The sequence below is a fragment of the Chlorocebus sabaeus genome, chromosome 25, assembly GCF_047675955.1.
Source record: "Chlorocebus sabaeus isolate Y175 chromosome 25, mChlSab1.0.hap1, whole genome shotgun sequence".
Classification (NCBI taxonomy): domain Eukaryota; kingdom Metazoa; phylum Chordata; class Mammalia; order Primates; family Cercopithecidae; genus Chlorocebus; species Chlorocebus sabaeus.
The window spans coordinates 65,170,139-65,187,777 of NC_132928.1; the positions used below are offsets into that span (position 1 = coordinate 65,170,139).

The window sequence follows — 17,639 nt, forward strand, 5'->3', positions numbered from 1 at the left end:
GTAATTTTAGGTTTTCTCATTTGAGAGCTTTCCTTTTCCTTATTGTAGGCACTATTTCTGTACATTTCCTCTTTAAACTGCTTTTACTGCATCCCGTAAAGTTTATGGTGTCTTTCCAATTTTATTTGTCCCAAAATATTTTTTGATTGCCTTCTTGATTTCCTTGTTGAATTATTGGTCGTTTATGAGTGTGCTGTTTAATTTCCACATACTCAAAGATTTGTGAATGTTCCAATTTTTCTCCCATTGCTGAATTTTAGTTCACATTATTGTGGTCAGAAAACATATTTGATATGATTTTCGTTTTAAAAAATTTGTTCAGACTGGTTTTGTGGCCTAACACAAGGTCTGCAAAAAATGTGTAGTCTACGGTTGTTTAAAGGAATACTCTGTATATGTCTGTTAGGTCGATGTGGTCTATAGTTTTATTCAAATCCTCTGTTTTCTTACTGACTTTTTTCTCTGGATGATTTATCTGATATTGACAGTAGGTACTGAGTGCCCTATTATTATTATATTGCTATCTACTTTCCTCTTACATTCTGCTAATATTTGCTTAATATATTTAGGTGCTACAATATTGGGTGCATGCATATTTACAACTGTTATATCCTCTTGATAAAGTGACTCTTTTATCATTATATAATGACCTCCTTTGTATCAAATGAATGTTTTTGACTTAAAGTCTATTTTATCTAAGTATAGTCACACGCTTGCTCTCTTTTAGTTACTATTTGAATGAGATGTCTTTTCCCATTCCTTCACTTTCAGCTTGTGTGTACTCTTAAAGCTAAAGTGTTGCTTGTAGGCAACATACATAGTTGAATATTGCTTTCTCATTTGTTCAGCCAGTCTATGCCTTTTGATTGGAGAAATAATCCATTTACATTTAAAGTAATTGTTGATGGGTAAGGACTTACTACTGCTGTCTAGTTAATTGTTTTCTGACAGCCATTCCTCTGTTTCTTTCTTCCTTTATTGGCCTCTTTTTGTGATTTAACTTTTTATTTTTGTAATTGTATGCTTTGATTCCTTTTTCTTTGAGTGTGTTTTCTACAGGTTTTCTTTTTGTAGTTGCTGTGGGGTTTACAGAAAATATTTTATAGTTATAGCCTATTTTATGCTGATAACTTCAATTGCATTTAAAAACTCTACACTTTATTTTTCTTTTCCCCATGTTTCATGTCACTGATGTCATAATTTACATCTTTTTATATTTTGTATCCATTAATTATTATAGCTATACTTCTTCTTAACACTTTTGTCATTTAACTTAGTTAAAAATAATTTACACATGTCCAATACAGAATGAGAACATTCTTAATGTGATTATATTCTTAACTTTACAATGAGTTTTATTTTATTTATTTATGTCTAACTTTTAGGTTTAGTGGGTACATGTGCATTTTTGTTACATGAATAAGTTGCATGTCATGGGGATTTTGTGCACAGATAATTTTCTTTGCAATCTTGTCAGCATCTGTTGTTTTTTGACTTTTTAATAATAGCCATTCTGACTGGTATGAGAAGCTATCTAATTGTGGTTTTGATTTGCATTTCTCTAATTATTACTGATGTTGAGCATTTTTTATATGTCTTGTTGGCTGTGCTTATGTCTTCTTTTGAGAAGTGTGTGTTTGTGTTCATGTCCTTTGCCCACTTTTTATTGGGGTTGTTTGTTGATTTGTTTAAGTTACTTACAGATTTATTTAGACCCTTATCAGATGCACAGTTTGCAAATATTTTCTCCCATTCTTTGTGTTGTCTGTTTACTCTGTTAACAGTTTTTTTTTTTGTTTTGTTTTTTTTTTTTTTTAATTTACTTGGCCCTGCTCAAAGCAGGACTTCAAAAAATTTGCTTACTAACTCACATCTGTTCCTCTTCGTGGAAATCTTTAATAAAAGGCAAAAGATTTATTTGTTCTGAAGAGAAACCATAATGATAGTTTCCTCACTTGTCAGTTTTTGTTTTTGTTGCAATCACTTTTGGTGTATTTGTTATGAAATCTTTGCCAGTTCTTATGTCCAGAATGGTATTTCCTATGTTTTCTTCAAGGGTTTTTATAGTTTTAGGTTTTACATTTGAGTCTTTAATCCATCTTGAGTTGTTTTTTGTACATAGTGAAATAAAGGGGTCCAATTTTAATCTTCTGTGTATGCTATTCCAGGATCATGTATTGAATAGGGAATCCTTTCCTTATTGCTTGTTTTTGTTGACTTTGTTGACGATCAGATGATTGTAGTTGTGCAGCTTTATTTCAGGGCTCTCTGACCTATTCCGTTGGTCTATGTGTCTGTTTTTGTACCAGTACCATGATGCTTTGGTTACGATAGCCTTGTAGTATAGTTTGAAGCTGGGTAATGTGATGCCTCTGGCTTTTTTTCCCCCTAAAGATTGTTTTGAGTATTTTAACTCTTTTTAGGTTCTGTATATATTTTAGAGTAGTTTTTTCTAATGCTGTGAAAAATAACATTGGTTAGTGTTATAGGAATAGCATTGGATCTATAAGTTGCTTTGGGCATTATGATCATATTAACAATATTGATTCTTCTATCCATGAGCATAGAATGTTTTTCCATTTGTTTGTGTTATCTCTGATTTCTTTCAGCAATGTTTTGTAATTCTTGTTGTAAAGATCTTTTGTTGTAAAGATTTTTAGTCTCCCTGGTTAGCTGTATTTCTACGTAGTTTTTTTTCCTTTTGTGGTTAATATGAATAGAGTTGTGTTCTTTATTTTGCTCTAAGCTTGAACATTATTAGTATGTACTGATTTTTGTACATTGATTTTATATCCCACAAGTTTGTTGAAGTTTATCAGATCTAGAAGCTTTTGGACAGACACCACAGGGTTTTCCTAAGTATAGAATCATGTCATATGTGAAGAGAGATAATTTGAATTCCTCTCTTCCTATTTTGATGTTTTTTATTTCTTTCTCTTGCCTGATTGTTCTGGCTAGAACTTCCAGTACTATGTTGAATGGGAGTGGTGAGAGTAGGTATCCTTGTCTTGTTGTGGTTTTCAAGGGGACTGCTCCCACTTTTTGCCTGCTCAATATGACATTGGTTTGGGTTTCCATAGATGACTCCTATTATTTTGAAGTATATTCCTTTGTAGCCTAATCTTTGTGGGTTTTTAACATGAAGGGATGTTGAATTTTATTGAAAGCCTTTCTGTGTCTGTTGAGATAATCATGTGTCTTTAGTTCTGTTTATGTGATGAATCACATGTATTGATTTGCATACGTTGAACCAACCTTGCTTTCCGGGGCTAAAGCTTACTTGATCATGGTGTGTTTTGATATGTTGCTGGATTTGATTTGTTAGTATTTTTTTGAGGATTTTAGCATGGATGTTCATTAAGGATATTGACCTAAAGTTTTCTATTTTGTTGTGTCTTTGCCAGGTTTTGGTATCAGAATGATGCTGGCCTCATAGAATGAGTCAGGCATGAGTCCCTCTGCCTCAATTTTTTGGAATAGTTTCAGTAGGATTGGTATCAGCTCTTTTTTGTACATCTGCTAGAATTCAGCTGTGCATCTGTCTGGTCCTGAACTTTTTGGTTGGTAAGCTTTTTATTACTCATTTAATGTCAGAATTCATTATTAATCTGTTCAGGGTTCCCATTTCTTTTCCTGTTTCAATCTTGCGAGGTTGTATGTTTCAAGGAATTTATTAGTTTCTTACAGATTTTCTAGTTTGTGTGCTCAGAGGTGCTTACAATAGTTTATGAAGATTTAAAAAATTTCTGTGGGATTGGTGATAGTGTCCCTTTTGTCATTTCTGATTGCATTTTTTTGAATCTTCTCTTTTCCTTTATTAGTCTAGATAGAGGTCTGTCAATCTTATTCTTTCAAAAAACAAATTTTGGTTTTATTGATCTTTTGTATGTTTTTTTTTGTGTGTGTGTGGTCTCAGTTTCATTAAGTTTAGCTGTGGTGTTGGTTATTTCTTTTCTTCTGTTAGTTTTGAGGTTGGTTTCTTCTGTTTCTAATTCCTCTAGGTGTGATGTTAGGTTGTTAATTAGAGATCTTTCTAGATTTTTGATATGGGTGCTTAGCACATAAACTTTTATCTGAATGCTACTTTAGTTGTATCCTAGAGATTCTGGTATGTTGTATCTTTCTTTTCATTAGTTTCAAGAAATTTCTTGATTTCTGCCTTAATTTCATTGTTTACCCAAAAGTCATTCAGGAGCAGGTTGTTAGACTTCCATGCAATTGTATGATTTTGAGAGATCTTCTTATATTAATTTCTATTTTTATTGTACTGTGGTCCAAGGGTGTGACTGGCATGATTTTGATGTTTAAAAAATTTGTTGAGAATTGCTTTATGACTGAGCATGTGGTCAATTTTAGAGTATGTGCCATGTGCAGATGAGAAGAATGTATCTTCTGCTGTTGTTGGGTAGTATGCTCTGTAGATGTCTGTTAGGTGGATTTGGTCAAATATTGAGTTTAGGTACCAAATGTCATTGTTAGTTTTCTGTCTCAATTATCTGTCTAATACTATCAGTGGGGTGTTGAAGTCTCCCTCCATTATCATGTAGTTATCTAAGTCTCTTTGTAGGTCTCTAATAACTTGTTTTATGAATCTGGGTGCTCCAGTGTTGGGTGCATATATATTAGGATAGTTAAGTCTTCTTTTTGAATTGAACCCTTTCCCATTATGAAATGCCCTTCTTTGATCTTTTTGATCATTATTGGTTTAAAGTCTGTTTTGTGTGAAATAAAATAGCAACCCCAGCTCTTCTTAGTTTTCTATTTGCTTGGTAGATTTTCTCTATCCCTTTACTTTGAGCCTATGGGTGTCACTGAATACGAGACAGGTTTCTTCAAGACAGTATACAGTTGGGTCTTGTTTCTTTGTCCAGTTTGCTACCCTGTGCCTTTTAAGTGGGTCATTTAGCATGTTTACATTCAAGATTAGTACTAGTGTGTGTAGATTTGATCCTGTAATCATGTTTTCAGGTTTTTTTTTTCATTTTTTTTAATTTTTATTATACTTTAAGTTCTAGGGTACATGTGCACAATGTGCAGGTTTGTTACATATGTATACATGTGCCATGTAGGTGTGATGTACCTGTTAACTCTTCATTTACATTAGGTATATCTCCCAATGCTATTCCCCCTTCCTCCCTCTACCCCACGACAAGCCCCAGTGTGTGATGTTCCCCACCCTGTGTCCAAGTGTTCTCATTGTTCAATTCCCACCTATGAGTGAGAACATGAGGTGTTTGGTTTCTGTTCTTGTGACAGTTTCTGTCCTGTTTGCTCAGAATGATGGTTTCCAGCTGCATCCATGTCCCCACAAAGGACATGAACTCATCCTTCCTTATGGCTGCATTGTATTCCATGGTGTATATGTGCCACATTTTCTTAATCCAGTCTATCATTGATGTACATTTGGGTTGGTTCCAAGTCTTTGCTATTGTGAATAGTGCCACAATAAACATACCTGTGCATGTGTCTTTATAGCAGCTCTTTGACATGCTGCTGGATTTGGTTTGCCAGTATTTTTTTGAGGATTTTTGCATTGATGTTCATCAGGGATATTGGTCTAAAATTCTGTTTTTTTGTTGTTGTTGTGTCTCTGCCAGGTTTTGGCATCAGGATGATGTTGGCCTCATAAAATGAATTAGGGAGGATTCCCTCTTTTTCAATTGATTGGAATAGTTTCATAAGGAATGGTACCAGCTCCTCTTTGTACCTCTGGTAGAATTCAGCTGTGAATCCATCTGGTCCTGGACTTTTTTTGGTTAGTAGGCTATTAATTATTCCCTCAATTTCAGAACCTGTTATTGGTCTACTCAGGGATTCAGCTTCTTCCTGGTTTAGCCTTGGGAGGGTGTATGTGTCCAGGAATTTATCTATTTCTTCTAGATTTTCTAGTTTATTTGTGTAGAGGTGTTTATAGTATTCTCTTGTGGTAGTTTGTATTTCTGTAGGATCAGTGGTAATATCCCCTTTATCATTTTTTATTACATCTTCTATTTGATTCTTCTCTCTTTTCTTCTTTATTAGTCTTTCTAGTGGTCTATAAATTTTGTTGGTCTTTTCAAAAAATAAGATCCTGGCTTCATTGATTTTTGAAGGGTTTTTTGTGTTTCTATGTCCTTCAGTTCTGCTCTGATCTTAGTTATTTCTTGCCTTCTGCTAGCTTTTGAATGTTTTTGCTCTTGCTTCTCTAGTTCTTTTAATTGTGATGTTAGGGTGTCAATTTTTTATCTTTCCTGCTTTCTCTTGTGGGCATTTAGTGCTATAAGTTTCCCACTACACACTATTTTAAATGTGTCCCAGAGATCTGGTATGTTGTGTCTTTGTTCTCATTGGTTTCAAAGAACATCTTTATTTCTACCTTCATTTTGTTATGTACCCAGTAGTCATTCAGGAGCAGGTTGTTCAGTTTCCATGTAGTTGAGCGGTTTCAAGAGAGTTTCTTAATCCTGAGTTCTAGTTTGATTGCACTGTGGTCTGAGAGTAAGTTTGTTATAATTTCCGTTCTTTTACATTTGCTGAGGAGTTCTTTACTTCCAACTATGTGGTCAATTTTGGAATAAGTGTGATGTGGTGCTGAGAAGAATGTATATTCTGTTGATTTGGGGTGGAGAGTTCTGTAGATGTCTATTAAGTTCACTTGCTGCAGAGATGAGTTCAATTCCTGGATATCCTTGTTAACTTTCTGTCTCGTTGATCTGTCTAATGTTGACAGTGGGGTGATAAAGTCTCCCATAATTATTGTATGGGAGTCTAAGTCTCTTTGTAGGTCTCTAAGGACTTGTTTTATGAATCTGGGTGCTCCTGTATTGGGTGCATATATATTTAGGATAGTTAGCTCTTCCTGATGAAGTGATCCCTTTACCATTATATAATGGCCTTCTTTGTCTCTTTTGATCTTTGTTGGTTTAAAGTCTCTTTTATCAGAGACTAGGATTGCAACCCGTGCTTTTTTTTTGTTTTCCATTTGCTTGGTAGATTTTCCTCCATCCCTTTATTTTGAGCCTATGTGTGTCTCTGCATGTGAGATTGGTCTCCTGAATACAGCACACTGATGAGTCTTGACTCTTTATCCAATTTGCCAGTCTGTGTCTTTTAAATGGAGCATTGAGCCCATTTACATTTAAGGTTAATATTGTTATGTGTGAATTTGATCCTGTCATTATGGTGTTCACTAGTTATTTTGCTTAATAGTTGATGCCGTTTCTTCCAAGCATTGAAGGTCTTTACAATTTGGCATGTTTTTGCAGTGGCTGGTACAGGTTGTTCCTTTCCATGTTTAGTGCTTCCTTCAGGAGCTCTTGTAAGGCAGGCCTGGTAGTGACAAAATCTCTCGGCATTTGTTTGTCTGTAAAGGATTTTATTTCTCCTGCACTGATGAAGCTTAGTTTGGCTGGATATGAAATTCTGGGTTGAAAATTCTTTTCTTTAAGAATGTTGAATATTGGCCCCCACTCTCTTCTGGCTTGTACGGTTTCTGCCTAGAGATCACTGTTAGTCTGATGGGCTTCCCTTTGTGGATAACCTGACCTTTCTCTCTGGCTGCCCTTAACATTGTTCCCTTTATTTCAACTTTGATGAATCTGACAATTATGTGTCTTAGAGTTGCTCCTCTCGAGGAGTATCTTTGTGGTGCTCTCTGTATTTCCTGAATTTGAATGTTGGTCTGCCTTGCTAGGCTGGGGAAGTTCTCCTGGATGATATCCTGAAGAGTGTTTTCCAACTTGGTTCCATTCTCCCGGTGACTTTCAGGTATACCAATCAGACATAGATTAGGTCTTTTCACATAGTCCCATAATTCTTGGAGGCTTTGTTCATTTCTTTTTACTCTTTTTTTTCCCTAAACTTCTCTTCTTGCTTCATTTCATTCATTTGATCTTTAATCACAGATACCCTTTCTTCCACCTGATCGAATCAGCTACTGAAGCTTGTACATGCGTCATGTAGTTCTTGTGGCATGCTTTTCAGCTCCATCAGGTCATTTAAGGACGTCCCTACACTATTTATTCTAGTTAGACATTCGTCTATTCATTTTTTAAGGTTTTTAGCTTCTTTGTGATGGGTTCGAACATCCTCCTTTAGCTCAGAGAAGTTTGTTATTACCGATCGTCTGAAGCCTTCTTCTCTCAACTCATCAAAGTCATTCTCTGTCCAACTTGTTCTGTTGCTGGTGAGGAGCTGCGTTCCAATGGAGGAGAAGAGGCATTCTGATTTTTAGAATTTTCAGCTTTTCTACTCTGGTTTCTCCCCATCTTTTTGGTTTTATCTACCTTTGGTCTTTGATGATGGTGATGTACAGATGGGGCTTTGGTGTGGATGTCCTTTCTGTTTGTTAATTTTCCTTCTGACAGTCAGGACCCTCAGCTGCAGGTCTGTTGGAGTTTGTCGGAGGTCCACTCCAGACCCTGTTTACCTGGGTATCACCAGTGGAGGCTGCAGAGGAGAGAATATTGCAGAATGGTAAATGTTGCTATATGATCCTTCTTCTGGAAGCTTCATCTCAGAGGGGCACCCGGCTGTAAAAGGTGTCAGTCGGCCCCTACTGGGAGATGTCTCACCATTAGGCTACTCAGGGGTCAGGGACCCACTTGAGGAGGCAGTGTGTCCTTTCTCAGATCTCAAACTCCGTGCTGGGAGAAGCACTACTGTCTTCAAGGCTGTCAGACAGGGACATTTAAGTCTGCAGAAGTTTCTGCTGACTTTAATTCAGGTATGCCCTGCCCCCAGAGGTGGAGTCTACAGAGGCAGGCAGGCCCCCTTCAGCTGCGGTGGGCTCCACCCAATTTGAGCTTCCTGACCACTTTGTTTACCTACTCAAGCCTCATCAATGACGGACGCCCCTCCCCCAGCCTCACTCCCACCTTGCAGTTCAATCTCAGACTGCTGTGCTAGCAGCAAGTGAGGCTTTGTGGGCATGGGACCCTCCAAGCCAGGCACGAGATATAATATCTTGGTGTGCTGTTTGCTAAGAGCATTGGAAAAGAGCAATGTTTGGGTGGGAATGTCTCGATTTTCCAGGTACTGTCTGTCACGGCTTCCCTTTTCTAGGAAAGGGAATTCCCCGACCTGTTGCAGTTCCTGGGTGAGGTGATGCCCTGCCCTGCTCTGTGGCCTGCGCCCACTGTCTGACAAGCCCCAGTGAGATGAACCTGGTACCTCAGTTGGAAACGCAGAAATCACTCGCCTTCTGTGTCTCTCACGCTGGGAGCTGCAGACTGGAGTTGTTCCTATTCGGCCATCTTGGAACCTCCCTTGTTTTCATGTTTTTAGCTGGTTGTTGTATAGACTTGATTGTGTAGTTGCTTTACAATGTTAATGGTCTGTGTACTTAAGTGTGTTTTTGTGGTTGCTGGTAACAGTCTTTTGTTTCCATGTTTAGCATTCCTTTAAGGACCTCTTGTAAGGCAGTTCAGATGGTAATAAATTCTCTTAACATTTGCTTGTCTAAAAGGAATTTTATTTCTCCTTTGTTTGTGAAGTTTAGTTTGGCTGGATATAACATTCTTGGTTGAAATTTCTTTTCTTTAAGGATGCTGAATATAGGTCCCCAATTTCTTTTGGCTTGTAGGATTTCTTCTGAAAGGTCTGTTGTTAGCCTGATGGTGTTCCCATTTTGGGTGACCTTCCCCTTCAGTCTAGCAGTCTTTAATATTTTTTTCTTTCATTTTGATCTTGGACAACCTGATAACTATGTGTCTTGGGGATGGTTGTCTTATACAGTATCTTGCAGAGGTTCTCTGAATTCTCTGAATTTGAATGTCAACCTTTCTAGTGAGGTTGGGGAAATTTTTATTAACAATATCCTCAAATATGTTTTCCAAGTTGCTTGCTCTCTCTCCCTCTCTTTCAGGTATACCAATGAGTTGTAGGTTTTGTTTCTTTACATAATCCCATCTTTCTCAAAGTTTTTGTTCATTCTTTTTTATTCATTTTGTTTGTTTGTTTCCAACTGACTGAATTGATTCAAAATGGTCTTCAAGCTCTGAAATTCTTTCCTTAGCTTCGTCTATTCTGCTTTTAATATTTCTAATTGTATTATGAAAATTCGGGAGTGAGTTTTTCATCTGCATAAGATCAGCTTGGTTCTTTCTTAAAGGACTATTTTGTCTTTCACTCCTGTATCCTTTTACTGTATGCCCTAGATTCTTTGAATTAGGTTTCAACTTTCTCCTGAATCTGGATGATCTTCATTGCCATTCAGATTTTGAATTCCATGTCTGTCATTTCAGCTATTTTAGCCTGGTTAAAAGCCATTTCTAGGGAGCTAGTGCAGTTATTTGGAGGAAACAAGAGAGTCTGGCTGTTTGAGTTGCCAGAGTTCTTGTACTGATTTTTCCTCCTCTCAGTGGGCTGATGTTCCTTTAATTTTTTTTTCTGTTGAAAGTTTTATTTGCACACACTTAGGGTAAATGAAAATTTTATGATTTGGGTAAAACTTCACTCTTTGGAAAGTAATATTTTACACAAGGAGAAGTTAAGGATGCTGGCTCCCAAGACAAAGCTTAGATTCAAGCCTGGTTTCACCATTTACACCAATCCTCTGATTTTGCTCAGTTTCCTTATGATATAAGGCACTCAGTAGCACATGCCCAGCACACAGTAAGTGCTCAGTAAGTATTGGCACTATGAAGTTCAAACAGCACCACTGGTAAACTAAGTTCAGATATCAGAGGTAGACACTGTTCATACATCCTCACAGCTGAGGTGATGCCATCGTGAAATTTTTATATCAAGAGGCCTTTGGTAAAAATGATGAGAAGAGCAGAGGAATAGACTTCCTGTAGCACTCAGAAATAAATGTTAAAGGAGCCTATTTAATACTATAGTAACTTCTGGACTTCCAGAACAGTGAAAAAAGAGGCTGGGGTAAGGAAGATAAAAGGCCTCCCACCACCCTGCATGCTGACCTAGGGGATGCTTGCTTCTACTCTGTGGTTAGACCCTCCAGATGGCAAAAAAAAAAAAAAAAAAAAAAAAAAAAAAAAAAAAAAAAAAAAAAAAAAAATGAAAAGCATTCTTCATCCTTTAACCTAAATTATCCCCATGGCTCAATCTCTACACGTTCATCACCAAAGAGAACCCACTTCTCTCTAAAATTTCTGCTGTTCACATAGGTAAACACTACCACAAATGCTCTCCATTCATCTGAATGAAGATGCCAAAGAAGGACTTTCACTGCAGGTTTGTTTGTTGCATTCAAATTATACAATGTAAGGATAAAGTATACAATACACAAAACCCCCAACATCAAACAAACAAGTGAAACAAAACACCAGCATCACACATTTCCTCTAAATTCACAGTACAAAAGCAAATATGGAAATGATTTGGTAGGGAATAAACCATGGCATATTTTCTTCTTCCTCAAAGAAAGTCACATCAGTCATTAATATTTGTTTCCCTGTGAAGTTCATTGTTCTAATTTTTCAGGTCTCCTTCAATTCTTTTTTTCCTCTTTTTTGTTTTTTTGAGACAAGATCTGACTATCACCCAGGTTAGAGTGCAGTGGCACAATCAGACCTCACTGCAACCTCTGCCTCTCGGGTTCAAGCAATACTCCAGCCTCAGCATCCCGAGTAGCTAGGACTACAGGCCCCTGCCACCACACCTGGCTATTTTTTTTTTTTTTTTTTGCATTTTTTGGTAGAGAGGGGATTTTACCATGTTGGCGAGGCTGGTCCTGAACTCCTCACCTCAAGTGATCTGCCTGTGTCGGCTTCCCAAAGTGCTGGAATTACAAGTGTGAGCCACTACGCCTGGCCCCTTGCTTCAACTTGTAAACTTTAGAAAGCTAAGGAACAGAAAAATGACTCTCATCCATAGGATTTGACATTCCAACCTTTCATTCACTTAGTGGATGGATACAAAAACCTGCTACATGTCAGGCTTTGCACCCTCCCTCTCTTTGAGAGTTGGCCGACGGCTTTAGTAAGAGTGAGTTGGGAACTGTAACACATATGTTTACTTAACTTTATTTAATATTTCCCTTTTTTAAACTATAGATTCAGCTCTGACTATACAACTGTACATTTCTAAGTATTTTTTCTTCAGCAGTTACAAACCCTTCATCCAGGATGGTGTAAGTATAAAATAGAAATTGCAAAAAGACAAATTATTCTATTTTCCTTGGAAATTTAACTTTGGTCCTGTTTCTATCATGGGACTATTTTCACAAACCCTAAAACTAATCTACAAAAAACTATTACTGGTCTTTTTCCTTACCAATTGGTAAAATTTCCACAAAATTTTAATCAGTAGCAAACCATGTAACAAGCTTGTGTTTTAACATAAAACTGTGAGTAACTATTTGAGAATACCTACTTTGGTTAAACTTCATAGAAAAAAAAAAAAAAGAAGAGAAAAAGTTGAGGAAAACAGCCCCTTTTTCTGCTTAAACTCACGAATGGCAGATTCACAGTGGGCTGGAACAGAAACAGCAGGGCTCTTCAGAAACTCCAGGATTTTTAAAGACAAGTTCTCACTATTTTTCCCAGGCTGGTCTCAAACTCCTATACTCAAGCTATCCTCCTATTCCTGCCTCCAAAGCAGATAGGATTACAGAGCATGCACCACTGTGCCTCACTTACATCTTTTGATTAAACTAACAGTAAAGGCTAAGTGCATTCAGACTTATAAAATCCATGAATGAGACCCCTCATTCCCTGTGGTTCTCTCAATTCAAGGTAGCATGATGTCATCTCTGAAGTTGTTCCTGAAGATAAAGAGAGGGCGGATGGCCAGGGCTAGAGCATGATCCATAACAAGGCTAAGTAAATGGTTATAAAGTGTAAGACAGCAGCTCTCTATCTCTGAGGGGCATCAGAAATACCTGCATCTTTCTCTCTCTCTCTCTCTCTTTTTTTTTTTTTTTTTTTTTTGATATGGAGTGTTGCTCTGTCACTAGGCTGGAGTGCAGTGGCGCAATCTTGGCTCACTGCAACCTCCGCCTCCCAGGTTCAAGTGATTCTCCTGCCTCAGCCTCCCGAGTAGCTGGTACCTGCATCTTTCTAAACATATGAGTGCTTGGACCTCACTCCCTACCTCCAAAGGTGGACGTCCAGGCAGGTAGGTCTTGCAAAAGTTTAGTCAGCAATTCTGATGTGTGCCACAGAGAACTAACGATTGGTGCAATGCTTCAGCCATGCATATGCACAACCTTTATTTGGAGTAAGTGAAGGTAATTTATCAATGGTTCATTTTATAAGATCACCACTGTAAGTATTCCTTCATCGTCTACCCTGGTGGCAGATTACCCAGCAACAATCATGGATAAAATGTCAATTCCCTTCATAACCAAAGTTAGAATTTTAGGTGAACGTTTGCTTTTCACACTTTGTTTCTTTTATGTGGTAGAGCTAGGATGTACTTGTTAACTTCTTATTTGTAGCTAGTTTCACTGAAAATTCTTCTGGTATTAGTGTGCTGCTAAATCTCTTGTTTTAAAGATAAAGAGATTTGTACATTCTTAAAAAAAAACTTAAGGAAAACATTAATCTTAGCAATTTCTGACAAAAAGAAAAAAAAAAAAAAAAAAACAACAACCCTGTTTCTAACTTACCACTGATTTTTACTAAACTTTAAGCTTAGTTTATGCAACAGGATCACAATTTATTTCCCCAGTTACTCACACCCAGATTGTTTCAAATCCCCAACAGAGAAGTCCAAATCATCATGCTGTAGATTCCTATGCCTTAGCTTCTGCAGTGTTTCTCTGCAAAGAGGCCAGAATGATACCAGAATTCCTGTCTTCACCCTTGGAAGACAGATTATACTTTTTGATAATTACAAATTTTGCTTTTTGATTTATTCTTGGACAAGTTCTCATATCAAGTAGCAAATGCTCTGTCCCCTTCTGAGAGCTCTCCGGATTGTTGTAGATGAGATATCATTAGTGATCCATTCATTCGCTATGTGAATATTGCTCCAGTGTTTTCACAACATGCCAGATTTGTGGATGAATTTCTGAGCATCATTTCCAGCCTGAGTATACATGTGAACTCATATTCTGCCACAATTTGGGTGATGTCTTCTCCCTTCCACAAATTGGGAACACCAAAGGACTCCAATAATCTGTCCCACACAACAGCTTGACCTTTGTCATACCTTTTGTTTTGGACTCCAGGGATTTCTTTCAACTAGAATCCTGTTTTTGTTCAGTGCACTTCCTCTTTTGTCCAGGCCTTTCTAGTGTACGCACATTCTGCTGGTTATCACAGTTACTAACCTCCAGTTTCTCCTGATGTTGTATAAGCACCTTAACATCTCTATCTGCTCCTTCTGAAGACTTTTCCATGTATCAGCTTCCACCCATTTGGCATTCTTGGTGGCAAGTTTTGACATGATGACCCAGTGATGGGCAGGAATGAGTCCATTCTCCTGGTATTGCCAACAGGAGAGATTAAGTCTTTGACTACTCTGTATCTTCCTGTTCCACTCATGTGGTCCTTGGCCGGCTCAAACAACCTGAGGTGCATGTTGGTGATTGGATTAAAAGAATCACAAGCAAGGAGAACCCACTTCAGTCTTCTCTGAATTTTCCATGGTAAGAACTTGAAGTTGTTGATTTCAGTAGAAAACTGTGATGCCTCCCTTGTCTTTTCCATGCTTCTGGATTTGATGCCTTCCCTGAAGGAATGTCTAGATGCAGGGTTTTCCTTAAAGACCCTCTCGGCTTCACTAGGGAAAAACCTTAGAAAGGTTGCGGTAGGCTCAGTCAAGGGAGAAAATGTTTCCTCAGTCTTTACAGTTACTATTCTTTGGATGGGGCCTTTTGCTTCTATTTTCTTTGATGCCCTTGAGAATTTGCCTGTGGTATCAGTTGGGTTCAGCAGACTGGCTTCATTTCTGGATGATTTCAGAGGGACAAGGCTCAACTCAGCACTCCTGAGCCATGTGCTCTAACCCTGGGGGCTGGAACAAGGCCCACAGCTTTGTTCCGTGGCCTATGAAGTGTTAAATACCTGCTGTGCCAGAGGGGCTGAGGTGTTCCTGGTTCACTGGCAACAACACTCCAATGGGAGTGCTGGCAAAATCACTTCACCGGAGTAGTGGCAGAGCAGTTTGTGCATGTGCACTGATGGCAGTGGGATGGTAAAGTCCACCTATGCATGCTGGCAAAGCAGTGGGAGGAGGCTTCACTTGGGTGCATACTGACAGGGTCTAGTCTACAGAAGGTCTTCTACAGATAGGCGGGGTCTGCCAGCAAAGAGACTATGACAGTGGTCACTGTGATGCACCCTGGTTGGGCATCCGAGGCTGCACTGCCAGTGGCACAGTGCAGGCAAGTGGGCACAGTCAGGCTGGGACTTCGAGAAAGATTGGCAGACAGGGTGGCACTCAGATCAGAGTGGCTCTGTCTTATGGGCAAGAGAGCTCTGCTCTGTCCAGCTCCAAAAGTCAACAAAGGCCAAACCTTCTTGAGGAATGTGGCAAGCCTTGGGGGATTGGCACTCCTGGTCATGCTCCACTACAGCCATTCCCATGGCAACCTTTCTGGGCTCCACACAGGTTGGAGTCCTGCCCCTGCCAACTCTACAAGCAGCTCTCTCTACCAGCTCAAATGTTTGTGGGGGTCATGGGATCTCCTGCAGCTAGCATTCTGGAGGTCCATGGTGAGAGTAGGCCACTCCATGCCTATTTAACTAATCCCTTCCCCAGGAGCCACTGGGGGCCAGGAATGAGTCCTGGTGCCTGACAACTTTCTTTAGAGTTCTCAACTTCCTCCCCCTTCAGCCTAATTTCTGCATCCTCCCTTTACCCACTCTCAATGCCTGCCTTCTAAAGATCTGCTTGGGCTGTGCTGGTCTTCTTGATGGCCTGGTTTTTCAGTGGGAGATACTCTTCCTGGCTGCATCTAATCAGCCATCGTGACTCTCCTCCTTTGCTTACAATGAATTTTGTACTTTCATATGTTTTTATGTTGTTAGTGTCCTTTTGTTTCAAGTTGAAAAACTTTCTTTAACTTTTTTTTTTTAAGGGAGGTCTAGTGGTAATGAACTCCCACAGTTTTTGTTGGTCTGGAAAAGTATCTCTCTTTCATGGCTAAAAGATAGTTTCACTGAGTATAGTATTCTTGGTTGACAAAGTCCCTCCCCTACCCGCTAGTCAGCACTTTAAATATATCATCCCAAGCTCTCCTAGCCTACCAGGTTTCTGCTGTGAAATCTGCTGATAGCCTTTGGAAGTTTCCTTGTATATAAATGAGTCACTTTCTTCTTGCTACCTTCAAAATGATCTGAAATTTCAGAATAGAAGCAGTGGGTGCATACTTAAATATCAGAAATAAGGTGGGGAAATTCAGTTTAATGGTCATGAAGGCCCACTATTACTTGAGCTGTATAATAAAATATTAAGCATGAAACCTTCTAGGCCAACCTCTTTGCTAGCAATGGATTTCTTTTCTTTTCTTTTCTTTTGAGATGGAGTTTCTGTTGCCCAGGCTGGAGTGCAATGGTGTGATCTTGGCTCAGTGCCACCTCCATCTCCTGGGATCAAGTGATTCTCCTGACTTAGCCTCCTGAGTAGCTGAGATTACAGGTGTCCGCCACCACACCCAGCTAATTTTTGTATTTTTACTAGAGACAAGGTTTCACCATGTTGGCCAGGCTGGTCTCAAACTCTTGACCTCAGGGGATCCACCTTCCTCGGCCTCCCAAAGTGCTGGGATTACAAGCATGAGTCACTACATCTGGTCTAGCAATGGATTTCTTTTACAGAGTCACTTGTGCTTTGGTTCCAATAATGATTTATAATTTCCCTGTGTTGTGAGATATGGACAGCGGTTTGGCACACACAGAATTAACATTATTGTCATTTCCATGTCTAGGTTTATGAGCAAGACCCTTTGGCTAGCTCATGGGAGCCTTAAGAAATAAGAATTAGACAAGGCTCAGTGGAAGAGTGAAAGCTGTTGTCACTATGGAACCATCTCGTATATTTATTGTTCTTGTTTGCTAATTATTTTTTGTTTTCCTTTTCGTAGCCTCTGTGACAAACTCATGACCCTGTTTCTTTGCACTAAAATCTCTGAGCTTTTTTTTGTGTGTGTGGTTCACTGAATTCACAGGCACTGTCTGAGTGGCACCAAGCATTAAATTTATCTGAGCAATTCATTGGCCTTTTTATCTATGAGACTACCAGAAAATTTAGCAAAGAAAAAAAAAAAAAGACATTATTAACTGATGCCTACAGACTATTCTCTTGCTCAGTAAATAACACTGAGCTCAAGTCAATATGGCTGCTACAGACCTAGTCCATGATATACCCCAAGGCTGAAATTATCAGAGCTAAATGGGCAGAACCTGGATATGAAAATTTGGGGCAGGTACTTGAAGCTGGACTCAACTACTAATGGTAGAAAAAACAGCCAGGCAAGTAAATCTGGGTGTCCAAAAAGCACAGTGATAGATGATTTCTGACTCTTGCCCTTCCTATTGGGAGTACAGGGGCACCTGGTGCTATCTTTATGGGGTGTTGAGTGTCATTGTCTGAGACTGAGAATGCAGAACAATGAGTGTATGAATGCTGAGGAAGTCAGAAAGATTACCAGGTCTTAAAAGCAAGAGGAAAAGCTCATTTGGGATATGGAAGTAGAAGTTCAGAGTTTGAGGGAGAAGGTTCAGCAAGAGCAAAACAAGAAAAATGGA

General features: G+C 38.8%; 1 non-coding gene and 1 pseudogene across 1 annotated transcript; both read right to left on the minus strand.

The window, feature by feature from the left end:
- Positions 1-1,825: 1,825 nt before the first annotated feature.
- Positions 1,826-1,943, minus strand: LOC119619906 (U5 spliceosomal RNA). The gene has a single exon (XR_005236336.1). It is a non-coding gene; the product is annotated as a U5 spliceosomal RNA (small nuclear RNA).
- Positions 1,944-13,678: 11,735 nt separating this feature from the next.
- On the minus strand, positions 13,679-14,535 carry LOC103230702 (nicotinamide/nicotinic acid mononucleotide adenylyltransferase 1 pseudogene; annotated as a pseudogene).
- Positions 14,536-17,639: the final 3,104 nt, after the last annotated feature.